Raw genomic sequence first — 18,180 nt, 5'->3', positions numbered from 1 at the left:
AAATATAACTGCTACAATACTACTCATCCACGCACGAGCTCAAGCATCCGCATAGAACATCTCATACAGGTTTCCTCCGTGACCTGGGAGCTGAACTTGCGGATCAAGGAACACTCTAGCCTGAGATCCCTGGGAACCGTAAGGGCACGGATGTGGCCTCGGTCCCCTGACTGGTGGCAACAGAGGTCCACGAAGAGGGGTGACACCTCCGATAGCAGGCCAGTCAACATGACCTGCAAGATGAGTCCTAACTGGGTTCAACATCTCCATGTCTCCATAGCATGTCTGAACTACAGGTGTGAGCTATGTCAAAGCTGTCCACAGACGGGCATGAGTAGCATAAAGCTCCATACGAAGGGCACGAGCATCTCGGTCTCTATTATCTAGCATCTGAGTGGTAATCTGCAGCAGTGGATCCTCCAAAGAAGAATCAAAGTAGACTCCACTGAGATATCCTTCTTCTCCTGGCTGAGAAGCTCGAACATAACAAAACTCTGAATTCTATAATAGTGCATGTCTGGCTCTCATGATGGTCGACATTGAATAAGCGACATCTTCTACCGCCATGTCAACGGTAACCCCCAATCCATAAGTCCAATGGATCGACTCCTCGGCTCCAGGGTAATCTGGGAATACCCTAACAGTGCACATGTACTGACTCTGGTTGAAATCCCGGTACTGCTCCTCCACTGTATACTCTGGGTACCAGCGGTAACCGGCTACTGACATCATCCTGACCAGCATGGTCGTGTGACCTGGTACATCAATGCACCTAGTCAGACGGACCACCTGACGAAAAGAACGGGCATGCATCTGAAATAGAGGATAATGCAAAGGCATTAGATCTCTGGAAATGAAATTGGGCAGCATAACGACTGTAAATGGTCAAAAACAATTTTGAGACAACCCACAAAACATTGTATAGCATAACCACTCAACTATCAAGTTCAAATTCCATGATCAACAATACTTATATTATTTTTTCCTTGGAACAAAAGAAAATTCGGATTGACTCTCGAACCGTTTCCCTACAATCTACCGGTTAGTAACACACGAACCTGAGAGATAGATAAGAAACCTAGTTCTTAATCCCCGTAGAAAAGATAAGGATGAGCAGAACAGAATGACTTGAGAAGAGAGGCAAGAGCCTTACGTTCCCTTCCACAAACAATTCCCTTACATATAACTAAATCATTTCTAGACTCGACTTCGACCAGTTTGGCGTGGTAATCCTACAGTCAGTCAGGCTCTGATACCAACGCTGTCGGGACCCCGATCCTAAGCTATAGGAATCCATCATGTAACACATCGCATCCCTTTGTGGTCTCACGCACGGTTAACCCCACGGCTACCACCTTACCTTAGCCGGGACCGTTTGCGCCTTTTGACTCACGTATGCAACTGTGTCGCTAGCATTCCAATGTCAAAGAACCCGGGTCGACATAGCTTGTCATAAACTCAAGTGGCTCAACTGTACAGAGACAGACATACATAACCCAGCAAAGCAGGTGTCGGTCATCAGCGAGTGTAGATGAGTCGTAGCAAGCTACAAGGACAACATTACATCGCGTGACATTTCCCCGTAGGGACAGACACAACAAGTAAGAAGGATACATGTCGGTCAAGCAATGTGTCCCGAGCAGTAGTGAACTACCAAGGCTCGGTGGAAACACAAAGGGGCATACGACTAGGTGTCGAATCCCATACATATCACAGTACATCACACGTACGCATGACATACTCGATATGCATAGATACAACAATGGCATCACAACACAACCATATAACAACACAACATTTATTTAGAAGACTCGGAAGAGTCTTGAATCATAAGTGCATACAGGTAGGGGTCACATGACCCGACACTCAAGTCATACAAAAAAGTCATACAAGCCATGCAGAAGCATTAAAGCTATCTGAGTACAAACATTTGAAAGGAAAAGGCATAAAGCCTGACTATCTACAGATCCCTTCTGAAAGGGGCCAGGTCGTAGCTCGGACACCAGCTACTCGTCATCATCTACGTCTAGATAGAACCCACCTGTTGGCTCATGGGTGTCTTCTGCAACATTTATTAAACAAACATGAGTACAAAGGTACTCAATAAGACTTTAGAACAGATCTATCTACTCATGCACATGTGTCAATAAAGGGGGTTGTGGGGTTTCATGCAGCAAGCCAGCTTTGACTCTTGGCTAGCCTATACTACAACTTTAAATAGTTTTAAACAACTTTGATAAGTCGTACACGAGTCCAGTACAACCACAACAATACACTATCATGGATTCCTTCCCGTCTCCCTACGAAAATGCCATACATGATACTCACACTTATCTTGATACTTTTATGAGTAGCCATTAAAGTTATCTATGAACAACATATGTCTCCAAGTAGTCCATATCCGCGGACGCGGCTATTCGAATAGATCATAACCCTGCAGGGGTGTACTTCTTCACACACGCTCTCGCCACTTATCGCCATGTGCACGTCATGCACCTCGGTAACCTTCAAGCGGAAGCCCGGCGAGGAAGTCGGCCACGACCGTTAACCACGCTAATACTTAGTCCATGTTTATCGCCTATTTGAGAGTGAACCCGCACGGAAGTCCGGTCGAAGTTTTCGCTACGGCCCCAAACGATGTGCGCAGGGTTCCCAAGCCCACCATCCGGGTGCCACTTGGTACACCGTTCCACTACCTATCGCGTCACAGCCCACCTCTAAGGTCAGCACTATGCACGGCCTCCACCATGAATATAAACACCAGAAACTACTTGCAACTCCTGGACCGAGTACTACGCGATTAATAAGTCGAGCGGGGTCATATTTCAGGGCCCAACATGTGGTAGTAACTAGTCTTGGATTACATACACGGATCTCAGTTCCTAAGGACGGTTCCAATGAAACAACCCGCCATGTACTCCTACATAGCCTTTCATCGGTACATTTACCAAATCAGGTTCCACACTTATTCTTTTGTCACTAGAACACATTCTTCCATTCCTGTTCATCACCCAGATGAAACAGACCTGACACAACTCTAGGCATAGCAAGCATAGCAGGATAAGACACATCATGGCTGAAGCAACTACCAGGTATGCTAGGTTGCAAGGTTTGGCTATTTACTGTGACAATGACAGGTCATGCAAAGGAATGGGTTCAGCTACCGAAGTAAAGCATTTGAAATATTTTGTCCTAATGCAATAAGTGAGAGCAGGAGCGGGAACATGGGATTTTATCGGGATGATCAAAAATGGTGCTTGCCTTGTTGCTGAGTGGAGGGAGTTGGGCTTGGGCCTGGGCGACATGTAAGCTTCTTCTCACCATTTTTTTTATTGCTTTTCTATTTGCATTTCTAACATTTGTTTCATTTATTTATTTTTGGCTCCAAACTATTCCTAAAATAGGGAATATAATTGTGGGGTGTTATTTGGAATATTTCCAAGTCCACCAAAAATATTTCAACATTTTGTAATATCCTGAGATATTTAAAACCACATATTTGGGTAATATCACTGGCTTTGGTGGTTTAAATAAAATGCCAAAAGTATTTTAAAAATAATACCAAACCCTGAAATATTGTTTCCAATATTTAACAAAAAGAGTGGGCTTTTATGAAGGCCATTTTGGGTTCGTTGAAATCACACTCTTTTTATTTTTGTTTAAACAAGGTGAGGTGCTAGGGTTTCTTTCATCCCTATTTCATGTTTAATGCAAGAATAAAACATGAGCACAATCTTGCTAAACACCAATAGGAAATCTAGGGATGTGACATCATCATAACATTACTTTATATCAAATGGATGTGAAAAGTGCATTCCTCAATGGTAAGCTTGAGGAACAAGTATATGTTGCTCAGCCCCCAGGTTTTGAGGAACCGAAGAATCCAGACAAAGTCTTCAGACTCAAAAAGGCACTTTATGGCCTCAAGCAAGCCCCTCGGGCGTGGTATGATACATTGAAGGAATTCCTCATGAAGAAAGGCTTCAAACCTGGTTCACTTGATCCAACTCTCTTTACTAAATCCTATGATAATGAGCTATTTGTGTGCCAAATATATGTCGATGACATTATCTTTGGATGTACTGACAAACATTACATTGATGAATTTGCTTACATGATGAGTGAAGAATATCAGATGTCTATGATGGGGGAGCTGAAATTCTTCTTAGGTCTTCAAATTCGTCAAGAACGCAATGGCATCTTCATATCACAGGAGAAATACCTCAAGGATGCTCTGAGGAAATTCGACATGCATGAATACAAAGGCGCCAAGACTCCCATGCCTACCAACGGCCACCTCTGCACTGACAAAAATGGTAAAGATTTGTATCAACAGGTATATCGCTCGATGATTGGCTCTTTATTGTATCTATGTGCATCTAGGCCACATATAATGCTTAGTATTTGCATGTGTGCTCGTTTTCAAGCAAAACCGAAGGAATCACACCAGAAGGTTGTGAAGCATATTCTTCGATACTTAGCTAACACACCGACACTAGGATTATGGTACGCCAAGGGCTCAAATCTTCATCTCATGGGATATTCTGATTCTGATTATGTTGGTGACCATGTGGATCGCAAGTCTACTTCTGGCACTTGTCATTTCCTTGGAAGATCATTAGTCTGCTGGTCCTCAAAGAAGCAGAACTGTGTTTCTCTCTCCACTGCCAAAGCTGAGTACATTGCTGCTGGATCCTGCTATGCTCAATTACTGTGGATGAAGCAAATCCTCAAAGACTACGGCATCAACATGAAGAATGTGCCTCTCTACTGCGACAATGAGAGTGCAATCAAGATCGCCTACAACCCAGTACAACACTTGAAGACTAAGCACATCCAGATTTGTCATCATTTTCTTCGGGACCATGTCCTCAAGGGCAATATCATCACCGACCATGTGAAGACTGACGATCAACTAGCAGATATTTTCACTAAGCCCTTGGATGGGAAAAGGTTTTGCAAGTTGAGGTGTGAGCTAAATATCTTAGAGTCTTCAAATGTTTTGTGAAAACATGCACACATCCTAACACTTACGCAAAATTGATGACTTAGATGTGCAACACACGAAGAATCGATTTTCTTCAATCAATGAAGAATATCACTCTTAGTGTGAGGAAATTAATGAAGAATTTGGTTCTCAGGGCCCTACGACAATTGTACGCGGCGCCTAAAATCATCATTCTTATACGGTGGGTCACGCCACCACCCAACTTTGAATTTCTTCAAGCTGTTTTTCTTCAAAGTTGAAATTCATCAACCTGACGCTTTGTCACAAAATCCTCAAGATTTTCAAAATCTTCAAAACGCTTGAGATTTCAAAGTCCTCAACAGCATTCACTTACAGCTTTGTCTTCAATTTGATATTTCATCTAAGTGAATGTGATCGGACCCGACTCCCCTCTATGTTATACTCAACCCAGTCTATTCAATTCTTCATATGCGTTCTAATTGAAACTTGTTCAAAATCCTCACTGTGTCCTTGTCAGCTCAGGATTTTTCAACGAAATCCTCAAATCTTCAAAAATGAATTTTATATTGTTACACAGTAACTGAACCCACTTCCCACGATCAGATAAGCACGATCTCCACTGCTTCAATCATGGGCTCCACGTATCCTGCGGAGACGAACAGGCAAGGGCAATTAAGTCCGAAAGATTTGCTCGAACAGTTTTCCACCTAAGCTATAAATAGGTCCTTACCCCCCCTCAGTTAAAACCCTTCGTCCTCTCGTCATCTCTCCGCTCGAGCTCAAACCTAGCGCCACCGCTAGCAATGTCGTCGTTGGTGAGGAACAACTTCATTGCCTCGCCTTCGCCGTCGCCGAACTCACGCCGGAAGCGGAATATCTTCCTCCGCCACCGCCGTAGATGTCTTCTGCCGCCAAGTTAGGGCGCAACTGACCTGAACCGAAGAGCTTCTCACTTTTACTGCCTCTGTTCTTCGTGTTCGTCGCTCAGGGTAATTAAAATATTATTTTACTGCCCCTGTTGATCTACTATTTCACTTTAGATTCGCGAAATCTGTTTTTCCTAAGTGTCCGTCAGCCTCGCACACTCATTCCTCAAACACATGCTCAATTTCATTAAGCCACTAAAACTCTTCATGAGATCCTCAATTGTGTAAATTCTTGAATCTGCACAACTCTGGAACCCAAGATCAGAATGCTTAGTCAAATTCCTCAACCAACTGGTCAAATTCCTCAACTTCTAAAATATTCAATTTCTTCAAATCTGAGAATGCATATGACCTGTCCAATTTCCTCGCACCCATACTCTGTTCACAGGTACAAAATGTCAGCTGATGAATCACTAGGTTCTCATCAACTTAACTCATTGCAGCGTTTCTCGAAGAAACTTTACCAGTGTCATCAGAATCTTAAAGAGTGCAAATTCCTCAGCAAAAGCATCAGTTGAAGAAAATGGAAGATGATAGAAAGCAAAAAGGAGGAAAGAAACTTGAACAGAACACTGAAGTTGATATTCCTGAAGACATATACGCTGACTACTGCACACCTGATGAGGAAATATATGGCAAAGAACCCATGTCGAAGCATAAGATAAGGCTTCAGAAAATAGAACGTGGGTGGACTAAGGAGTGGAAGGAATGTCGCTATGTAACTCCAAAATATGCGAAGAAATTCGCTCTCAAGCCACCATGCAAGAGGCCTCCTCTTGGAAATCAACAGGTTGCGCATCCCTCAAGTGTTGAAACAATTGAGGATTACCCTGAGGAGAAGGACAAACACTTGTCCAAGCTACAGAGGAAAGAAGAAGTTGCAGTGAAGAAATTCAATGAGGAATCTGCTGCTGCTGTCACTGCAGCCACCTCTTCTGCTGCTGAAGCTTCTGGTACAACTATTCCTCAAATGAAGATTGTGCCAAAGAAACCAAAGACCTCTGTGCCTAAAGAGCAATTTGCTTCAGAAGGTTGCACCAATGCCAAAACCTTCAATCGCACCACAGTCATCGCAGCCCAAACAAAAGAAGATTGTTTAGCATATGCCTGCTCATTCCAGCTCCTCAGTGCCATCTGCCACGAGCTATGCTACACAGTCTTCACCAACACTTTTGAAGACTAAAATGACTGCTGGAAGAGGCATCGGGCCAAGTCCAAGCAAAGTCATCAACATTCCTTCTGCATCAGAAGGAAGTGAGGAATTTAATGATGAAACTCTTCAAGCTATCATCTGAAACAAGCAGGAACGAGTTGCACAAGCCTCAGGCAGCTCTATTCGTCTTGCTGTGGACCCCAAGGTTCTGATGGATTTCATCAATGTCTGGTATGAAGACCCAAACACTCCCATTGATGACTTGAAGCTTCCCCCTAGTCTCAGTCACATGGTTGCCACATTCATCAATGAGGCAAAATGGAAAGAACAGCAAGCCAAGCAAGCAAAGGTTGCTAAACTGAAGAAGGAGAAATTCCTCAAGCAGAATCTCCTCAATCTGACGCCTCAAGCTCTTGTTTCAACTCAGGCTGAACTAAAAACCGTGTCAGATAAGTACACTCGCCTATCTGATCGTCAAAGTCTCAAGGTGAATTTCATCAAGTTTGCAACAGATGCAGTTGATGAATACAACAAGAAAGTTGCTCCTCCTATGCAGCAAAAGCTACCTGAGTCTAGCTACACGGTTCAGCTGCCTGAAGAAGATGAAGCTGATGAACCTGTTGCTGAGAAAATTACTCAAGAGACTCCAGCTGATGAATATGCTCCAGCTGAGGAAAATGTTCCGATTGAAGAAAATGCTTCAGCTGAGGAAACTGCCAGGACTGAGACTGCACCAGCTCCTGAAGAAAGAATTCCTTCACCTCAACCTTCAAAGGTGAAGAATATGGTTCCGTCTGCATCAGACGTGAAGAAAACCAAAGCTGCTGAGAAAGAAGCAAAGAAAAGAAAAGAAAAGCTTCAATGACTTCAGAATCCTCAGAGGCCAAGCGCCCAAAGGTCACTCAGACAGAATCCTCAACTACCCCACTGGATGCTACTCCTCTTAATGTAGCTACATCCTACTCACTGGTTCCCTTTAGAATTGACTATGTCATTCCTGAAGAAGATGAGGAAATGGAAGATGCTGAATCTGAAGAAATCATGGATGAGGAAATACAAATTGATGACATTCCTCAATCTACCATTCCTCAAAAGACATCTGATGACATTGATTGCACCACTCCAACTTTCCGTGATGACTTCTGGGTTGCAACAGAAATCCTCACAGGATCAGATGGGAAGACCGTCTATGATGAATCAGCTCTAGGATCAGCTGCATCAGCTGATGATTTTGCCTCCTCCACAAAGAAAATTCCTCAAGCTGAGGAATATCCTCAACCTGAAGAAAAAGGTCAGAATGAAGAAAATGCTCCTTCACCTAACAGCGAAACTGCTATTGTTGTGGTCAACACAGAAACAGCAATGATAGTAGCTCCTCTTCAAGAACAGCAGCATAATCTTCAGCCGCAGCAAAATCAGCCTTTTTCAAGGAGGCCAAAGTTTCAAAAGGAAGCTTTTTATGAAGAACGGATGTACTTCACAGGCGCAAATCCATATGATAAGCTTCGCATCAGGCATCGCAAATTCTGGACGAGGACTCATCTCAACTACTATGCCTCCGTGCTCTGTGGGAGGAACAAAATATTTCAACAAAAGCATATTCCTCACGTTGACATGGAAGAAATTCCCTGCTTCACTCCAGTCCTCAATGTTCTTCATGAAGCCGGACTGCTGACTCTTTGCACTGACATAGGTGACTGGAACAATGACATAATTCTTCAGTTCTATGCCACTTTTCATATCTCTGGAGACCCGAAGGATGTCAACACTTGGGTGTTGGACTGGATGACTCAGCACACGCACTACAAAGCCCCAGCCACTGAATTTCTTCGTGCGCTTCCTATCTCAATTCCCTCAGAAAATGTAGTGCTCATGTATGATGAACTAAGCTGCCCAACAGACTGATGGAAGTCCTCATGACGCCTTTGGCCAAGAACCAACCTCCAAGGACTCGTTTTCTGGTTCAAGACTTGAATTATGAACCACGAATGGTCTATAGAATTCTGGCCAATGTCATCGCTCCTATCAAAGGCCATGATGATGAAGAAGATGTCGTAGGCATCATGAAGAATATCCTCTTCAATATCATCCATGGCATACCAATAAACCTTCATGACTTCTTTCTGAGGACTTTGGCTGATAATGCAATGTCGCCCTTCAACATGAAGATTTACGCTCTATGGATCATGAGATTCATCGGAAGCAGGTCAGGCATCAACTACCATGCTGATTTTCCCAATCACATTTGATATCTGCCGCCCATCAGAATCATCAAGAAGACATTTAAGCCTGTTGAAGGCAAAGGAAAATCTGTCATTGATGAAGGAAATTGGCCTGTTGATGGCCAGTTTCGCGAAGCAGAGTCATATTCTTCATATGATGACACTACCACTCAAGATCCACCAAGCCCAACTGCCCCAAGAGTGATGACCAATAGAGAGCTACTCCTCAGTCTTCATCAGAAGGTCGATCGCAATCACAAATGGGTAAAACGTCAATTCAGTGCCATTGTGAAAACCCTCAACGAGACTCAGAACGCAGTGAGGAAAAATCACTATTATCTTCATGAGGTGTTCGATAGTACATGGGCCACCTTGGCTCATTTGAAGACTCAAGAGGAACTTGATGAATTGGAGTTTACCCAGGACTTCGACTGGTCATGGCCTCCCAAGAAGAAATTCAAGCCAATTCCAGTGCCTGACCTTGAGGATCATTCCTTTTCTTCATTCCGCACTTCAGAATCTGATGAAGAACCAGAAGACATTGCAACTGGTCCAAGGAAGAAGCCTGCCGCCAAGAATCCTCATGCCTCTTCATCAGCCAAGAAGTGAAAGTCTTCATGGGCGTTAGTCCTCAGTTTGTCCCGTTTTGTCACTTGATGACAAAGGGGGAGAAATCTGAGTTAGTCTTGACGTGGGATATATTTTGGGGCTTATGAACTTTAATAAGTTACAAACTCTTGGTTCTTCTAAAGTGTTTTATGTAATGAGTTGTAACTTAAGCCCGATGGTACTTTGACACTTTTGAACGTTTTGCTTCGCATGCTTATTCCTCAAAGTATTAATGCACGCATGCTGAAATTCGTCAAATACCATTTCTCATCATGCATTCTCAAATTCCTCATTTTATATGTCAAATGTATGCATGATTTACAAGATACAGGGGGATATCTCCATGATATAAATCATCAATGTGCATCTGCTGTGAAAAGCAATTTCCTCAAAATATGCACATCTTCAGGGGGAGTCTCTCAGTATCTTGTTTTCAAATTCTTCAAACTCAGTATTTACACTTCATATTTTTATACCCATTGAAAACTTAACCTAATTGTCATCAACCACCAAAAAGGGGGAGATTGTAAGTGCATCTAGTGCCCTTAGTGATTTTGGTGGTTTGAAGACTTATAGATTAAGTAACTAATGTGTTTATAAGTGTACACATGCTCTATAAGTTGTTCAGGAGTTTGAGTTATATGATGAATATCGACCCCTAAAAATGTATGTCTTCGGCTGAAGAAATTGGTCTTTTGCTGAAGATTTTGATCGCGAAGAAATTGCGATGAAATTGATATTCCTCATGAAGATACCGAAGATGATGAATCCGGTGTGTCCTCAAGAAAATCAGTCCGAAGACTTTGAAGCGTGAAGATTTATTCTTTCTGTTTCATTTTCTTCACTCTTGAGTCATAGGAACACCGTACTGTTAAAGGGGGTCGAGGTAATACTACAGAATGAATTTCCTCATGATGCTCAACCCAAGGCTAATCCTACAAAAGCCTCAAGTGAGGAATATGAGAGACATGAGGACTCTCATAGTTGAGGGTCCCGACCATTGCCGCGATTCGCGCCACCTCACCGATATTATCCACACCAACGGTCATAATATCTAAGGGTATTTATGTCAAATCATGTCGGGATGCTCCCAGGCTATAAATAGCCGCCCCCCACAACCACTAGCTGGTTGGCTGCTCCGCGAGAAACTGGCACTTGTCATTTAGAGCAACCCAAATCCCTCAGAGCCTTTGAGAGTAAATCATCAATGAGGAAATATCCCAAACACCAAACCACAAACCTAAACCAAGTGATTGAGCATCACTGAAGAATTTGTTCATGTGTGGAACCGAAGCCTTTTACCTTTCAGGACTGTGTATCCTCCAGACGGTTAGGCATCATGGTCTAGAGCAATCCAGCAGTCAATTGTGGATCGCCGGGTGACCGAGTTTGTGAGGGTTTGGAAGTCTGCCCTGAAGACTTCCCACGAGTGTTGGGTGAGGACTGTGTGTCCTTAGCTCAAGGAGAATACGGTAGGGACTGTGTGTCCCAGGACGTTGTGTCCTTTGGTTTCAATACCAAGCCGCTCCAAACCAGACGTACGACTGTCACAGCAGTTGGAACTGGGTCATCAACAACGGTCTCCACTGTGATACGTGTTCTATTTCTTCAGCTCTTTCAATTCCTCAATATTGTATGTTGAAGACTTTCATTGTCTCTGTTTGAAAAATTTGTTGAAGGCTTTCTCTGAGTTTCCTCAACCTCAAATTCTTCATACCAGTTAATCTTCACCTGCTTATTCTGTGCCTGCGTACTGTGCAAACTGTTTTTCATAATCCTCATCAAGAAAAATGCTCCTGTAATCTTTGCACCTCTGATCTTGCGCTGTTTCCGCTGCACATTATTCATCAGTGAGGAATTTCCTCAAAAGGAATTTCCCCATCGATGAAATTCTAAAAATCGCATATTCACCCCCCTCTAGTCGATATAATGCACTTTCAACCAATATGACTTATCCTCATACCATCACCATTTGCGTTGTGTACTTGGTCATGGCCAAAATATTTCTCGTGCATGATCACCTTCTCGAGATTGTTGGTGATGTGATCCGTAGCCCCACAATTGTTGTACCAATTTGTGTGCACACCATGTGATGTGTCTGCTGCATCTACAACTCTCTTCCTTTGGGAATTGTCTTCGGCATAACACCAATGATATTCCTTGGCTATATGATTAGTCTTTTTTTTTGCAAATTTGATGTTTATTTTCATATTCTTCATACCCTTGGAAACTCCCACCACCTCCACCTTGAAGCCCCCTGTTGTTGGAGTAGTGGGGCACCCTGAGTTGCCATTGACATTGTTGTAATTGTCGCCTCCACTATGGTAGTAGGCGCCACCACCACTACTGTTGCTGCCACCACCATTGCTGCTGCCATTGCGAGGCCCGCCGTTGCCACTATTTTGGGCATACAACAGTAGGATTTAGGAGGGTCATTGCAATCCCGTGCGGTGGCGTTGGCAGAGGATTTAAAGAAGTCGGCACCGTACCCATGGAACATCTCCACGCGTTGATCAAAGTTGGCCACTATGCTCTAGGGATCATCGATGGAGAGGGATCGATGCAGACGTCGAGGGCAAATATGATGGGCCAATAGTCCATGTCCAACCAACCAATGATGAAGGATATCACGTATCTTCTGAGATGGCTTTGTCGGCGAGTGTTAGTTCATAAACTAGAGACCTCGTGGACCCAAAGTATGCATCGATAGTTTGGGATCCCTTTTGGGCGTCCGTGAGGTCCATCCAATGTTATTAACAAAGGATCTAGACTTAGAAGAGAACATGCTCACCACAACAACTTGTGTGTGGGATTTCTCATGAGAGGTGACTTGTACAAGCACCTCCCAGAATAGTTTATTGAGGAAATATGTGTTAGGGCATATCTTCTATAATGGTGTTGGTGGTTGATAGCAATGCTATTTGTGGATTAACCGTGTGCATTGAGCATTTTAGACATTCTCACATATGGCACTAGACGGTTTTATTCCCCTCATTGGAAGAAAGCGCGAACACGATTTTCTAGCATTTCTTTTTGGTTGATTTGAGTCATAGGAAATCTGTACTATTAAGAGGGGGGTGTTTTGGAAATGTTTGGGTGGAATCAACACGTACACAAATCCATATGCACCCACATACCCTTCCCGCAACTTGGAGGGTCCAGGGCACTTTTGTTGCACATAAGCGGTAGTACATCTTAGGCGGTACTTTCGTTGTGAGCTACCATGGGCCACTATCGCATGTGCAGAGACTGCATGCAGGTTTCTTTTACCATCCTACCACACTAGAGACAATATCACGGTAGTACCGCTTGCGCGATACTTCCGCTTCTTACTACCGCGGCCACTTCCGCTTCAGTTTTAGGTTCTTTACAAGTTTATGTTGCCCTCATCGTGTTAGTGGCAATAGCATGGTAGTAGTGTAGTAGTACCAATTGCGTCGTACATCCACTTATTACTACCGTTGCTACTATCGCTTGTTTTCATAGGGTGTGCAAGTTTGTATTACCTAAATTTTCCCTAACGGTAGTAGGACAGTAGTGACACAGTAGTACCACTCTGTGCGGTACATCCACTATGTCACCGCTCTATTACTGTTGTTCCTCTGTGCCTACTATCTTAAGCGGTTGTACCACTCTAATGGACGATAGTACCGCTCCGGCGGCACTACCACTCCAGTACAGGCAATACTCATAGGCTATGGCAGGAACTACAACTCTATGTGGTAGTAGCGCTCCCTAGAACGGTAGTACCGCTTGAGTGTGGGTTGAGTGCATAACACATGGATTTAATTCCCACTACATAAAGGGGGTCTTCTTCCCCAAGAACACATACCTCTTATCCCCTTTACTCCATTGTTGCCCCAAAGCTCAATTTCGCCTGATCTCTCTCTCTCTAGCCATCAAAACTTTTTTATCCTCTAATGTCTCGAGGAGAGGACTTTGATCTACACTTCCACCAAGAGAAATTTGATTTCCCCCACTAAACCCTTGAGGATCTTGTTACTCTTGCGTGTTTGGGCATCCTATATGGAAGAGGTCACGTCGGAGCCACATTTCATTATGGTGAAGCTTCATGGTGGTGTTGGGAGCCTAAAATTAAGTTGTGGTACGATCCCCAACCTTGTTTGTAAAGGTTTGACCGCCGCCTTTAAGGGCACCACTATTGGAATCACAACATCGTGTATTGTGCGAGGGCGTGAGGAGAATACGGTGACCCTTGTGCCATTTTTAGAGCATTGTGCCTCCACACCGCTCCAGTGGAGACGTACCTCCCCCTAAAGAGAGGGAACTTTGGTAACACATCCTCGTCTCCATCGACTCCACTTGTGGTCACTTCTAACCTTTATTTTGTGCAAGCTTATATTGTGTTTGCATCTTGTGCCTGTTGTGTCGTTATTGTTGAGCTCATCATATAGGTTGTCCATCTAGTTGCATATCTAGGCAACCTATTTTGTTGTTAAGCCTAAATTGTTAAAAGAAGTTATAAATTGTTAGTATCCTATTCACCCCCCCCCCTAGTCGACGATAGCAAGCACCTGTTGATCCTCTCTCATCCAAACCATGTGTGCACGATTCACAATGATTTGGTGGCTTAGAGTTATTTGTGGTGATGGTTTTTGCTGGCTCAACGAAGGTTTTATCTAGATATCCGTACATGCCCGCAACTTAATCTGCGATAGCACTTGGGCTCTCCATAAGATGAAGTTGGTAAAGGTGAATTTTTCTGAAACCTGAGAGGTCGGGACGGAGGAGGAAGATGAGCCATACAAGGACGCCATGGCAGGGAGGTAGAAATTTAGGCTAGATGATATGGAAGAGAAAGTGTTATGTATACCATGTGAAAATATGTGAAGTGTCTCAACCACCCATAGGAGGCTTGCGTGGTGTTTATATTGATCGGGGCTTATCCCGAGAGGCACATATAAATTTAGTTAAGTTATGCAAAGCACACAGAGAGAGAGAAAGAGAGAGAGGGGGTGTCAGAAAGAGATGGAGAGAGAGATGCGTGGAGATTGAGGAGATTACAATGTATCTAGTCATTCGGCCTAACAACGTGACCAGTACCTATATGTTCCATAATTCAGAATTTAGCATGAAACATTCCCGCAAAAAAAGCAAGTATATGTAGCAAGTTTCGTTCAGCTAAACCCTTAGGGCTTGTTCGATTAAGATGGAATTGAAGGGAATTGAAAGGAATGAAGGCAATTAAATCGCCTGCAAGCCAAAATCCCCCCCAAATTCTATCATATTCTCTCCAATCCCTTTGGGAAGGGTTTTAACTCAAGAAGACCTTAGTTTTTCTCTCGCTTAAATGCAACATGATTATGAAGTACAACCATATTACATGCATCACCCAAAACTCAACTCCCCTAAGCCATTCCCTATTAGTTTCAAATGGCGGGCTCTGACATTTAGCGATGGATCGTCTAGAAGCTATGAAAAGTTATAGCAAAGCTAAGCCCCATTTGGCATTTTACTCGTTTTTGAAAAGGAGGATAACCCCTGATCTACATCGAGTGATGCACACAACCCTCTTTATTGTATTATTCAACAAAGTTTTACAAAATAAATGCATGGATCAACGCAAAGCCAACTTTCTCACGGTCTATGCCGCTACACCTACTAGCTTGATGATGTGTGTTGACGCGCACCAACGCACGCCATATAAACCGTTGGCCTCATCAAGCCGCTCCATGGCGAGTCGAGAGCACCATCCAATCTAACAGACCCTCGACGCGCACCGCATGAGCACGCTCCAGAATCCGTCGCCACCTTCTTCTGTCATTCCAACTTTAGGAGGGATCACTGCATTGACCTTGTCAGACCCAACTGTCGTTGACATCACCATGCCAGACAACGCCAACACCATGTGCACGCCCATCAACACACGTACAACGCCAAGACCCCCTTGTGGCACGCCACTGAGATCCGCTGTCGTCGACACGGTAGATGACTTTTTACTTAAGTCATGAACAATTGAAAAACATACAATCAACCATCGTATAAATATGCTCAGATTGAGACATCCAAAAACCAAGCACTAATCAGGCATCCTAATTCAATTACCAAGCTTTGCAATAAGACATCGTATATACTAGTTAGTTACACGTGCCTTGCACGTAAGAGTCAGTGCAACCAGATATCAACATACCATATTATAACAGGCAAGCATGTACATTTGGAGTCACACACAGATGAAATTTAAGATATAGGTTTGAGTCTCATCACCCATCCCATTCGGAATCAAATTATAACTACATAATATGTGATGACTCTATGGTATATACTACACAATACTCTAGTGAAATACATAAGAACAATCGAGTACTCCATTTGCAAAGAATATTGGACTTTGTAAATATATTATATTGGCTTTGAACCAAAGCAGAACCAAAAAAAAGTCAATTCTTTTGGAATAGAAAAACTTGGGAAAACTAAAGTATAGAAGAGCCTAGAACAAATGAGAGGTGTATGTATTATGGGCATATTGTACAACATAGAAGATAGAACATGAATGGCAATACTTTTAACAAAGAAAAACTTGAAGAATTGAAGTATGGAAGAGTCTAGAACAAAGGGGAAATGTCCTTGTTACATAAGCACATGGCAGAATCCAATGTGGTGAAGAAAATATCCAGTGACCAAGACTATTCAGATTTGCCACCTCTCAACCATTGGATCATCTTCATCCAACAGCCGAAACAACCGATATTCAAAGCTATTCCTACGCAATATAGTGGTATAGATAAAGAACAAGAAGGAAGAATAACACAAATGGATGCCTTTATAGAACTCATTTGGGTCCACTTCTGGCTATAGCGGCGCTAAATAACCCCAAATTTAGCACTATAGTAGGAGTTAGCCAGCTATTACCATCATTTTCAGTTTAGTGTTAAAAGTGCATAACTTTTGCGGAAGGGCTCTCCAAAACCTACAACGGGTTATTTTAAACTATGTATATACTCAATGGCGGAGCTATGTGTATTCCTGGGGTGGCTGTGCCCCCCCCCCCCAGCTTTAAACCAACCCGTGAAGAAAAAAATGGGAGGACTTAGACGAGAACTTTTTTAGCATTTGCCCCCCCAAACACTCGTATTTTCATGTTCGCCCCCTGCACATTATGTCTAGCTCCGCCAGTGTATATACTTATCTAATATCTTATATATAATGTTAGAATTAATGGGCTTGGCCCATGTACAAAATTCTGAAATCTCAAATTGAGCCCATGAATAAAAGGGAAAGTGGTGGTGTGGTGGTGCTAAAGTTTAGTCCCATACAGCTAGTGGAGGAAGTGTTGGACCTCTTTATATAGTGAGTTCTCCCCACCACTCTAAGTGTGTGTTGAGAAAAGAAAGGAAAGAACCACACGCGCGCGCTCGCTCGCCTCGCCTAGCCTGACTGGGACGGGACGGGCCTGGCCGGGCAGGGCCGGGCAGGGCGGCGCGTACGTGCGACATGCGCGTGAATGGTCCGCCAAATTCCGATCCGATGCCATGCGGGGGCGCGGCTACCTTTTGCCGTTTTATTTTTATGTCTTGGCAGACAAGTTGAGAATTTCTTGTGCGGTGAGTATACGACTTGGAAACCAAGTCGGTTTGAGACGTAGTCGCGACAGGGAACCTACCTTGATCCTCCTATATATACTGCTTATCGTGGTCGGCCAAAGACACACCGAAAAACATCTAGGGTTTTGCCTCACCTCACAACTTGCGCCGCCATCGTAGTCTACCTCATCCCGAGCGTCGGCCTCCACCGGCAAACGGGAGAGAAGGTCTCCGGAACCACTCGCCTTTGTGATCCTGTACGGGAGAGGGCGAATTAGGTTTTTGGGAAGCGCTCTGCGCGACTGCTCGTCGCTTCCACAACGGGTCGTCTACCTAGCAAGTCGAACGGTGCTGCGTACTCCCACCTCAAGCATCGTCTACTTCGTCCCGTGATCGCCAATGTCATCGTCAACAACATAGCTGCACCGAACACATTTGCAAATGTTCGGTACGTGCGTCGTGTTCCCGTTGGCCTGATGAACAAGTTAGATGCATACATGTTTTGCTATACTGTGTTGCTGCTATGCATGTTGTCTATTGCATCTAGTATGTTAGAGTTTCACATGTTAGTAGCTAGTATCGTCATGCTTTATATTCTGGAATTAATCATGGAAATTGTGCCTAATTGCTCAACAATCCAAAAACCTAATTGTAGGCAATTTCCTGAGTTAACTATGGCTGGATTTTCTAATGCACTCAGGCCAGATAAGTTTACCTGTGTGCACTTTAAGAGGTGGGAAGTGAGATCGACGCTCTA

This window comes from Hordeum vulgare, chromosome 4H, assembly GCF_904849725.1.
Source record: "Hordeum vulgare subsp. vulgare chromosome 4H, MorexV3_pseudomolecules_assembly, whole genome shotgun sequence".
Taxonomy (NCBI): domain Eukaryota; kingdom Viridiplantae; phylum Streptophyta; class Magnoliopsida; order Poales; family Poaceae; genus Hordeum; species Hordeum vulgare.
This window is presented reverse-complemented; position numbering follows the sequence as displayed.